The 12,360-nt window shown below is 42.4% G+C and overlaps 1 protein-coding gene across 16 annotated transcripts in view; it reads left to right on the plus strand.

The window, feature by feature from the left end:
- FOXP1 (forkhead box P1) overlaps positions 1–12,360 on the plus strand; it is a 1,122,086-nt gene that overhangs the window by 300,706 nt on the left and 809,020 nt on the right. The gene's annotated exons all lie outside the window — the stretch shown is intronic.

Below are 12,360 nucleotides of genomic sequence, written 5' to 3' on the forward strand. Positions count from 1 at the left end.
GGTCGTTGGGGATAAGCACTGAGAACCCCACTTTTGACTCTTGTGTGTATGGGAAACACATCTAGTGCTTGTGCAGCTTCAGACCACATTGTATCCAGTGGGGGCGCAGTGTGAATGGACAAGTCTGGGGTATTGGAACTTGCTCGTTGCAGTAGACCACACTCCTACATACACTATATTATCAAAAGTATTGGGACACCTGCCTTTAAATGCGCATGCGCTTTGATGGCATCCCAGTCTTAGTCCGTAGGGTTCAATACTGAGTTAGCCGACTCTTTGCAGCTATAACAGCTTCAACTCTTCTGGGAAGGCTGTCCACAAGGTTTGGGAGTGTGTTTATGGGAATGTTTGACCATTCTTCCAGAAGCGGATTTGTGAGGTCAGGCGCTCATATGGACGAGAAGGCCTGGCTAGCAGTCACCGCTCAAATTCATCCCAAATTACAGTACATTTAGCAATAAAGCGACATCTGTGGTGCTGTTTGGATGTTTAATTTTGAAAGCCTAAAGGTTTAGCTCTGAGCAGTGCAGGGTGTACCAACATGGCCTCCACCACCTTCCTACTGTTGGCATCCAGCTTCTTTCAAAATGTAACATCCAAACAGCATCACAGATGTCAACGCACTATATTTATTTATATACGCTCACTTTATTGCTAAAACTACTCTGAGATTCAAGCTGTAGCTGGGTGTAGTAAGATGTCCGCTGCCTCTTTTGGTGACTGTAGGTGTTCTGTCATATGAGCAAACCTGGTAGCGGTGGACCGCATGCGCAGGTGATGGAACGTCACTTCCGTTACCTAATCTGACGGGTCACGGATTCTGACCGAACACAGGCATCCCGATACTTTTGGTAATATAGCGTACACAAAGTGGGAATTTTACCAAATGCTTGTGTGTATCAGAACACTGCGATCAATGCGTATGCTCAAGACCAGCATCGGCAGCCATCAGTTTGCATTAGGAATAGGCACTGAGCACCTCCTTTTGGCTCTTTTATATATGAGGCTTTAAGGTAGTAGTAAATGGAGCAGAATTTACAAGGATGATCACTTTCAAAAATTGTTCAGCGTAGGTTCTAGCTTGCAAATTTGCTGAAAGTATTTTGGTTCATTGTAAGTATTCATTATCGGCCAAATTTAAGTCTGCTAAAATGTGTGTGATCATTATTATTACACAGTATTTATATAGCGCCAACAGTTTTTGCAGCATTTTACAAAATTAGAGATGGTAAAGTTACAATACAATCCAAAAGGATTTAGTGGGCTCTGCTTTCGAGTGCTTACAATCTAAAAGGGAGGGGCAAGTGATACAAATAATAGAAAGTAGAAGTTGAGTTTATTAGGTGAAGGCCAGATAGGACTCCTTTGAAGAGATAAGTTTTCAGGGATCACCCAAAGGCAGACAGATATGGAGATAGCCAGAGAATGGTAGGAAGTTTAAGAGGAGGGGAGAGGCTCTGGACAAGTCCTGAAGGTGAGCATGGGGGTAGGTGACAAGGGAGGGGCTAGAAAGTAGGACATCTTGGAAGGAACAAAGAGGATGGTTTGGGTGATATTTGAGGGCAAGTTTGGTGTTGTAGTTTGGGGCAGAGTTGTGGATGGCTTTTTATGTTTTTGTTAGCATCTTGAATTTAGGGTGATCAGAAACCAGTAGAGGGATTATCAGAGAGGGGTTCCGGACACAGAGTGGTTGATAAATTCGATGAGTCTGACGACAGCATTTGCGATGAAGGGACTGAAACTAAAGGTAGGCCAATGAGGAGCAAGTTGCAATAGTTGAGGGATTATTTTTGTGGTGTTGTTGATGGGGAGTATTATGAAAATGTTTCAGAGGTGAAGGTAGTAAGATTTGGACAGCGATTGGATGTGGGGCCGAACAGGAAAGGTCAGAGTCCAGGGTTACAACTAGCACCCTGATCATTTTCACATCCTTCCCTCGTTCCCAGAAAAATGCTTTTTACCATGGCATGGCAAAAAGTCTGGAGGTCTTGACATTGTGGCGGTAAAAAAATGGACCGATTTCTCACCACCCAGTGTTTTCAGTATGAAATACGTTCACATATGTCCAAATATTAATTCCATTGTACATTCATGCTGTGACAGACAGCTAAATACAACCTTTATCCCCTGTACATGTACGCAACAGGCTCTGTAAGTGTGCCACGCTATTGTTAACCACAAGAATGTTTGCTCACGGGTGGCGCTATGTACGGTGTTACACCTTAGATGCAGTGCGGTCCTCCATCCCCGCCAGTCTTCATGCTCAGTAATGTGACTCTGAGTCCTAAAGAACTCACTAATCTCCACTTGTAAAATCCTTTGAGCACAATACAGCGCGGAGGAGAGGGATTAGACGCAGAAAGCATTGCCTATTTGAAAGCAGATATGTGTTTTTTTTTTTCCTTTATGGTGTTAGATAAGACAAAGCAGGGAACTTGTAGCACTTACACGTCTTCAATGCAGTAACATCTTTGAAGATAAGTGAATTGTCTTGCGATTATCTGGTTCCTGTTACACTGATAATCATATTATGTTATTTGTCTGTGTGACTAGGGGGAAACAGGATGATATCGCTGGTCTTGAATGTATTTTTAATGCTGATGCTCCGAATATGGATTTGCTGCAAAACTAAAGGCACCTGCAGACATAGGATATTCTCAGTTGGGCAACAGTTGTCATGTCAGTGGATTCCTGAAGACAGTGTCGTTTAGATAATTTAAGGGAAATATATTGGATTGCTTCATCCAATCATTATTGTTTGTGCTGCAATTTAGCTGGCATAGGGGTATTGTGACAATCCTGATCACATTAACAGGCTTGCTTTAGTGATCCCAGTGCACTTGTTAATATAATGTTCATTTTAATGCTGAATTCCAGCAAAGAGCTAAATGCATGAATTCCAGTTTCTAAAGGCTAAGGGTTTTTTCTTTTTCCTAATGCATTCTCTGCATTAAAGGATATGTTCACCTTTAGTAACATGTTACATGTTACACCCATATTTAGGGTGTGACATGTAACATGTTACTAAATCACCTGCCACCGCCACAAATGCGTCGACTGGGGATCCCGAGAAGAGGCGCATAAAGTGCAAAGCAGGTAAGTATAACATGTGTTTTATTTTTAAATTAAAAAAAAATAAGGATTTACAATCACTTTAAGTACATACAAAAAACCTGTTAAAGGATTGGTATTTCTGTCCATCCAGTCCTGAAATTACACAGCACAACAAAGTGGATGACATCGCTGCAGGGGCGGACTGACAACTCATGGGGCCCCCGGGCAATAGGAGATTATGGGGCCTCCGGGCAATAGGAGGAGATTATGGGGCCCCCGGGCAATAGGAGATTATGGGGGCCCCTAAGCAATAGATTATGGGGCCACACAGTATACACACACACACACACACACACAATATACACACACAGAATACACACACACTGAAAAGGTACTGGAGAGGCGGGGCAGCTATAATCTTGGGATTTTTTAAAAAACACATATTTTTACATACTGTCCCTGGTTTTATTGAGGCTGGCAACCCTGATGGGGCCCCTTAGTGGCATGGGGCCCTCGAGCAGTGCCCGAGTGCCCAAATGGTCAGTCCGCCCCTGCATCACTGTCTTTGTTACAGTGAAAGAATAGAGTGGTGTTCTCTCTCCACCCCCAGTCTGGACAGTAAAAGAACAGCAGCAGACTGATGAAGTCATGTCTTTCCACACTCTGCCTTCTTTTTCTATCAGCATGTTCCTTGTCAATAAATGTTTTTGCAGCACACCTCATTGGCCTCCAGAACTGCCATTCCATCCTCTAGTCTGAGTGCTGCTGTACAAGGAATTGCAAGAGGCAAATGCAATAATAAATTCAGGTACTTACACTAGTTGCATAGAAAAAAAAATTTGGAATCAAACCAAAAAAAGCAAAAAATGCTGACAGGTAGAATTTTATGACAGACGATACGGTATTGATTTGTGCTGTGATGATGTGACTGCCGCACGCATGTGCAGGTATGTTGTACTTGCAGCCCGGCCAGCCTAGCTGGTAAAAGTTCGGAAACTGGATGGAAGACTAATGTCGCATACACACGAGCGGACTTTTCGACCACACCGGTCCGACGGACTTTCCGAATGAACAGACTTGCCTACACACGATCACAGCAAAGTCCGACGGATTCATACATGTTGATGTACGACCGGACTAAAATAAGGAAGTTGATAGCCAGTAGCCAATAGCTGCCCTAGCGTCGGTTTTCATTCGCCGGACTAGCATACAGACGAGCGGACTTTTCAACCAGACTCGAGTCCGTTGGAAAGATTTGAAACCTGTTTTATTTCTAGGTCCGTTGGACTTTTGGGGAAAAAAGTCCGCTGGAGTCACACATGATCGAATTGTCTGACAGAGTCCGGTCCGCCGGACCAAGTCTGCCAGAAAGTCCGCTCGTGTGTACGCGGCATGAGAGAAGCACCTGTCCCCGATAGTAGCAATCACATTACATCACTAGAGGGGATCGCTTGCAAGGTAAGTCTGCCATAATGTTCCAATATGCTGTGCTTACTAGCGCATTATGGCTAACCGCTCCTAGGGATCCATTAGAAAAAAAAAAATCACTTTAATGATATATGAATAAGTACAGACTGTATTAATTTGTGTCTTTGATATCTGTCTGGGTTTATCTTTACAAATACAATACTTTGGTGTTCAAAACACTGCTATTTGTATTGTCTAGGGGTGCCTGGCAATCGGCCTCTGTCATCATAAGTATACTTCTCCCTCCTCTACTTAGCAAAAACACAAGCCAAGTTTGTGCCTATGGAAGGATCAGCCAATACTTATGATTTCCATCTGCGCATCCAAGTGTGCTATGGCTATGTGGCCATACACAGGTAGGTCACTCATAATAAATAACAAGTGTCGATAATTCTAGCTCAGCCTTTTTCAACCAATGTGCTATCTGGGTTCTTCAAGGGTGCCTTTCCAAAATGCCTAAAAATTGCACCGGATTGTGCAAAAATTGTGTACAATCCAGCATATAAATTGAGCCTGCCTTTTTGTTACACAAAGCCACGGGTTTTTCATTGAGCAGCATTACAACCTTAGGCACTGCGCAGGCCAGCCATCAGCAACCTAACAACTGATTACATCATTGGTTGATAAGGAGACGATAGACACCTGCACAGCATCCTTGTTTGCCCCTCCCTTGCTCCTCTCCATTAGCACTGGGATTATGTTTAGCAGTGTGAGGGAGAGAAACTAAAGGAGAAAAACACTGGAATACTTGTCAGTACCAGCATGCAAAGGTGTATTTGCTTTTTTTTTTTTTTTAATAAATCACCTGTAATGTCGTGTGTCCAACATGTGTGGATGCAGCCTTGAAAAGTAAAACTATTAGTTTAGTTTTTACATTTTAGAATGGGGTGCCTTGATTTGTATTTCCACAGCACCTAAATGGTAAAGCCCTGCAATACCTAAATGGTAAAGCGTCTGATTCCCACTGGCAATGCTTGAATCTGGTGCATCTCTTGCATGTATAAGGTGGTGTTTGGCCTCTAAGAATCTTGTTCTATTATACAACAGGACTGTACTGGGGTCACCATTTACCTCTCCTCTATAGAGGTGGGACAATAGCATGTGGGCTCAAAGTCAATAAACTGGTGAAGGGTCTTTCTTCCCATTAGTGGTATCCCAAGATTACCTAAAGTTGCTAAAGTTGGCTAGGCAGCTAAAATCTCAATATCTGACAGTGGCCACTTTAGAGATTCCGAAAGAGTGCTATAGTGACACTGGGAGTTTTAGGAAAGTGGCACACTAACACTTAATTCTAGTGTGGAATGTAGATTCTAGCGCTGGCTACTGTTGCTGCAACAAGGTTTGTCCTACCAGAAGGTCCCAATAGACCCGGAAGGAGAGGGGAATACTCAAACCAGGGATAAAGTTTACATGAGGACAGACATGTCAAAGTCAAATCCTCCAGGGAGTGGCATTATGTCCACTGTGGGCTGTGCTTACTGAATTCCATAAAAAGATTATGGCACGTTGGAAAATGATATTATAGCAAAATCGCAGCTTACAATATTTAATCCCAGAGAAAGGGGCCATAAAACATTTACTGAAGTACTGAACTGCAAAATTATGTTAGGAAGTGTAATACATCAAATTAATCAAATTTTAATGTGGTAATGTCACATTACATTTTTTATGTATATACTTGTATTGTGGCACATTGAAAGTCCCTATTACAGCCCCTATTTTGGAGGTTGGACTACTATAATGTCCTATGTGTATATTTTTTATCATCCACCCTCCCCAGCATATACTTACCTTTCCCTGACTCCCTTTCTTCTCTGTTCAGAGCAGGGAGCCTAAGGAAATACATGATGCTTCCAAGTGTGGAGGGCCAACCAGCACTGTTATATGGGAAGTTCAGTGCCTTATGTAATCTATGACTCTGGTGACCCATAACTTAAACAAGGCTTTCATTTTGCTCTCGTCTTCTGAGCGAAAGGGGGGAGCGAAAGAGGGGAGCAAAAGGAAGGTTACCAACTGTCGCTAAATCCAAGTGTCAATAAATATTTCTATGTATGTTAAAATAAATACCTATGTTTTCTGCTGTTAAACTCTAATCCAACCAAAAAGAAATCACTGGCTTCAATGTTCTGCAGCGATGAAGGGATCTGCAACCACTGGGTGCAGCAGGAGACCAGATGACCGACACTCCCAGATGTGTTGATTTCTAAGGAGACCTCAGAGAGTAATTTCTCTTTAGTAAAGCGGCGTTCTGGGGCAGTAGAGATATTTACTTTCTTCTTTCCAAGGACATCTTTTATGGCCACTTCAGTTGAGTAGCAGAGTTGCTTTAACAATGGCACTGTGCTAGTGACAAGTCCTCTTTACGAGCATAATTTCAGATTTGGCACAGTAATTGTCTGCACCAATGCCTGCTATAACTCACAAAATATCCTGCCCAAACACAACCAACCAAGCTTACCGCCTTCAACATTGCCATTTCTCTCTGTCTAAATTTCAAAAGTGAAGTCTTAATTTTTTTTTTGTGCTTAGTCTTTATAAAGTCTTTTTTTTTTTTCCTTGTTACTTTTTTTATTTTTAAATTTAAGTAGATCTGGCATGGAATAGCTGTACAGTTTTGAGTGGCCTGCTATTACAGCCCGCTGTGCGGTGAATTATGCCTGTGTTTTACACTTGTGAAGCAAAAGCGGATTAGACGGGGCGATCAATGTATTATCCCATATTTCTCATTGTGGGCTGTGTTTCCTTTATAAAAAACCTTTGTAGACTAAATGGCTACTAATGGCATAATTACAATTGTTTGTCACCAGCGTAATGTGTGACTGCCTATCTCATCACGAGGATGTAAGCTAGATAAAGGAGGAGTTTTGGCAGGAAGACAAAATGGACCTGATTTATCACAGACCAGATGTGCCTGTTAAAAGCTTTTTTGCCTGCGAGAAGCCTCAATTGAGTAAAGCGGGAACACCGCGTGGCTCCACATTCTGCCGGCTCGGCGCAAGTTATAAGGAGCCCTAGTTTCTTTTATTGCGGCACTGAGCCTATTGTGTAAAGAAACCTTAAAGGAAAATTGGTCTAATTAAAATGTTAAAATTAAATAGCCAATTAAAGGGTCAGTCATCCCAAACGTTTATTTGTTAGTTGGGTTGATATCAGTTGCATAGATCAGTTGCATCAGTGTCTGATGAATGATAATTTTTTTTTTCCTTTTTAAAACCTTTGAAAGCTTTGACAACTTAATGTAATTTCAAAAGTCATTTTGATCTTTTTTCATTATGAAACTCTCCAAAAAAAAAAAAAGGACCTGGTGATCCCGCTATGAATGTCCTTGTTTAGGCACATCTTGTTATAGCATGACAACACTCTCTCGCTGTTCCCTAATTGTGCTAATGCGTAGTCAGCCTGTCACATGGTATTCCTATGGAGGTAAGAATTGACTATTTCAACACACATTGGGAAGTATAAAAAGAATGAGAGTGCCACCTAATGCAAGTTCAGTACTTTTTACATATGACAGGAAGTCAGAAGAAAAATTCATTGTATTTTAGGGGCTCCAAACTCCCCCTTCATCAGGGCTTAGATGCTACCAATAAAAAAGCAGAATACTTGACAAAAATATGTAATGTAAAAGGATAAAAAGTGTAATGATTCTGGGTGCCAGTCAGGGCTGGTACATTTTATATCCTTTTACTTTGCATTTTGTGGTCCAATATTCTCTTTATTTCCCAGCCAGTATGTAAGCCATGATGAAGGGGGAGTATAGAGTCCCTGAAACTTCCTGTCATATGAAATAAGGATTTACTGGACTTGCATTACATATGTAGTGTTCTCATCTTTTTTATACTACCCTGGGGACCTCCAGGGTTACGCTGCCTCTAAAATTTGGAATCCAGACCCATTCTTGCCTACCATTGGGTCCAGCACTGTACCAACACACCTTCTATTAAACACACATGAAGTAGGTGTGGTCCACTGTTGTCACCATTAGGAAACCTGACCTGAGAAAGCCCATGCAGCCATCGTTGCAAAGCATGTAGACCGGAAGTAGCTAAGGAGGCTATAGCGGTATATCAGCACTGAGAAACAAAGGACCTAAAGTGTTGCTAAACCCAGTCCCCTGCATTCACTATATATGGTCTCCCACAGTACACAGAACATAGGAATGCAATTATTTTAGTAAATATAAACTAAATACCCTTTCTCATCAGCAATATATAGCAGTCTTGTGACTTCTATCCGTGTCTGGTTAAAGCTTGTAGGAGGAGTTTTCATTCTACTCTGACTGTCCTATGTGAAAGCATGACCCCTGACCTTCTGTCTGGACAGTGCTGATTGGCCCTGTGCTGATCACAGGCACTCTCCCAATATAAAAAAATAACAAGCAATTTATACCAAACTGAGCATGTGCAGAGTGCCTCCAAAAGCTTTGCCTTATCAGGAGATGGATTGGGGACAGTGGAGGAAGGGGAAGATCAGTGAAGACAGGATCAAACAGCCTTTTTACACAATGCGGAGGATTAACCCCTTAGGTTCCACAGTGAGTATAACAAGCATGCTTTACCTCATATAAAGACTGATTGTACTGTTGTGGGTTTTGTAACACTTTAAAAAAAGTATTTTGTAATAATATCAATGCCTCGTATGTCTTAGGCCAGCACCTTTTCTACCTGTATGTAAGGCACCATTCCATTACAGGGAGTGTAACTCTGCGTGAAACCACAGCATCTAAACACCTGTTCTGCTTTGTTTCCTTTTGACTTTCTCTGACTCTCAGCTGCTTAACTTTGAAATGTAACACGGACCTGAAACCTGTTGGTTTATAAAGGGATGCAAATTAAATGATCGAAAAAAAAGTTGTCCTTATTTAGAAGAGATTTTTAAAAAATATATATTAAAAAAGCGTGCTAAAGAAAAAAGATTGTGTGGGTCACCGTGTCACCGTTCCTTGTCAGTGTAAAAGGTAAGCGGATCTGTACCAGGAAAAAGAAAATTCCCTGTGGCAATAAAAGATTTCTTGTGTTCAAGCTGGACACTGACAAAGGCTTTATCAGAAAACATGAGCCTTAAAGAATATTTAAACCCAATCACTAAATTCTCATAGAGGCGTTAACATGTCTTTTCAGCAGTCTTTGTCTGCATTTTTAAATCTGTAGCTTTTATTGAAATAATACAGGTGATCCTGACATGAAGGTCCTTCATCAGCCACTTCCTTCAAGTCATAATTTGACAATGCTCTGTGTCTGTCCCCCAAATGTGCTCCTGTGTTGTCACCCTGCCATTCGGAAGTGACTGCAAAGAGGCTGAAAGAGACATTTATATTTGTTCAGTGCATTAATGCACGTGAGTTCATATGTGCTCTATCACACGATATCACGCATTGCATTTGGGCAGCCCTTTGAAATCAATGAGCTTCCAACCTATGTAAACATTCCAATTATCGGACATGTTACAAAATATTTGCTGCAATGCACTGTTGTTTGTAGTGTTGCCATGCATTGCATTGGGCTTGATCACACATGTGACCAGGGGGGCAGTAAAAAAAGGTGTTTGAGCGTTGGTTTGCCCCTGACCACCCCCTTTAGCCTAACGCAGCAGGCAGTTGGGGTACATATCCCACAGCAAAATGTTAACACTAATTGCTGAATGCAACCTACTCCAGTGAGCTGTGTTCAATCGATGCGATTGCAGCTTGGTGGTGCAGGGTTTCCAAGTTTAAACAGGAAGTGATGAGACGATATATCACCTCCCAGCTCCCAGTCAACTGCCCTCTGAAAAACATTCAGATTTTTAGAGGGGCGGACAGGGTCTCCAATCGTGTAAATGAGCCCTTAGGGTTTAGGCCCGGTTCACACTGATGCAAATTCATAACGAATGCGATGCGTCAAACACACTTTAAATTCGCATGTCATCCCTAAAGTCATTGTTTTCAATGACGGTTGTTCACATACATACGTTGCGATTCCTCTACAAATGCAATGCGATAAAAAAAAGGGTCTTGTGTGAATTTACTGCATTGCGAATTTAGTCTCTATAGACATCAATGTAAATCGTTCTTGAATTGCATTGATGGTTCACATATGTGCGAATTCGTCACCTCCAGCTCCTCCTCCACACTCTCCACACACTCCACAAAAACCAGGAAGAGAACAGGAAGTTTTGGGTTCCATTGGCCAGACAGAAATCGCAGTCACCTCCCAAAATGACAACTCATTCCAGTAGAATTGCATTAAATTTGCAACAAACATGTAATGAATTCGCATAGAAGATGCGCAAAGCAATTGGGTAAAAATCGCACTAAATTCACAACGCATCAGTGTGAGCCGGGCCTTACATCTACTTTAACCTAAGTTCTGTGTAATCCAATGTTTTCAGGTCTCAGAGGGCTCCTCACATGTATTTAGGGTGGGTCAGCTACCTAAAGCCAGTGCACCTTTCTGCTTCATTTGTCACTTCTTGCTGTCTATGGAACAACGGTTTAGGCCACATATGGCAAACACAAGGCCTGTGAGCCGAATCTGGCCCGCCAGGCAATGTCATGTGGCCCTTGCAGTTTTTCAGTCGGTGCCAGCTCCAGCTCTCTCCCTCTGCTTCCAACTCCTGCTGTCACTGCTTTGCTCTTGGTGACTCATGGACTCATGGAAGGGCCAGATCTCCAGAATCTGACAGAAAGATCTCCCTGCAAGGCGAGGCAGAGCCGAATACACTAGTGCTTTAGCTGCCTACACAGGTAGGGAGACGTCTACACAGGTGAGGCAAGGTGCTAGAGTTGGGCCAGGGAGGAGAGAATATAGATAGAAGGAAGCTTTGAGGGGGGGGGGGGGATGAGGGGTATGGAGGGAGATGTGTGCATAGGTCAGAGTCCAGGAGGAGGAGTGGATATGAGATGTTCCACACTGTACATAGTGCACCCCTAAACCCTGCACTCTGTACACAGTGCACCCCTGAACTTTCTACATAGAACACCCTTAAACCCTTCATTCTGTACATAGCGCACCCCTGAACTCTGTACGTAGTGTAATGCTGGCTCCCAAACCCTGCACTCTGTATTTAGCGCACCCCAACTAAAACTAGCCCTATTAAGGCAATGAAATTGAGTTTGACACTCCTGGTTTAGACTATCAGTTTGTTGCATAAGGCTTTGTGTGTGTGGGGCAGAGGAAGCAGCTTACAGTGGGCATATTTGGGAACACCTCCTGCATCAAAAAACAGGCAAGCGAATAGGGTTCATAGATCACTGACAAAAGAGAGTGGAGTGGACCAGGGCAGTGCAGCAATGTGTGGATTATAACAGGAACTCTGAAATATGTTTTACCTTGGAGTGGGGGGTGGCACTGAGGGAAGTCAGCATGCTGTAACTTGTATTTTCAAATTAACTGGCTACCTCCGATTGCCTAATTTCCCTCTAAGCTAATAACATCTGTACAGTTAGCAATGACACGGCCATCAATTGTTTTAAAGGACCAGAAAAAAAGAAAACAATCCCTCGAGGCCAGGGAAGAAGTTATTCACATGTGTGCAGTTATTCAAATTATAGCACAGGACAAATTTCTGTATAAAATGCATAACAAACGCACCTCCCACGTGTGTAAATTTAAAATATGGCCTTTCTGGTAAATAAAATTTGCCCCTTGCAACAGCCATAGGCTGACTAGCAAAATCCCGAACAAAAACAAAAGACCCAATTATTTGCTTACCTGTGAACTTGCAGGAATTGACCTGGAATGCCAGAATTTCATTGCGATTGCCAGGTCATTACCGGAACGGTCAAACCTCCAGGAAAATGCTAGTAAAATTTTTCGGACTTCTCTTTTAAGCCGTTCAGATTTTTAAAAGAGAAGTTCA

The sequence above is a fragment of the Aquarana catesbeiana genome, linkage group LG07 (genome assembly GCF_042186555.1).
Source record: "Aquarana catesbeiana isolate 2022-GZ linkage group LG07, ASM4218655v1, whole genome shotgun sequence".
In the NCBI taxonomy this organism is placed as follows: Eukaryota; Metazoa; Chordata; class Amphibia; order Anura; family Ranidae; genus Aquarana; species Aquarana catesbeiana.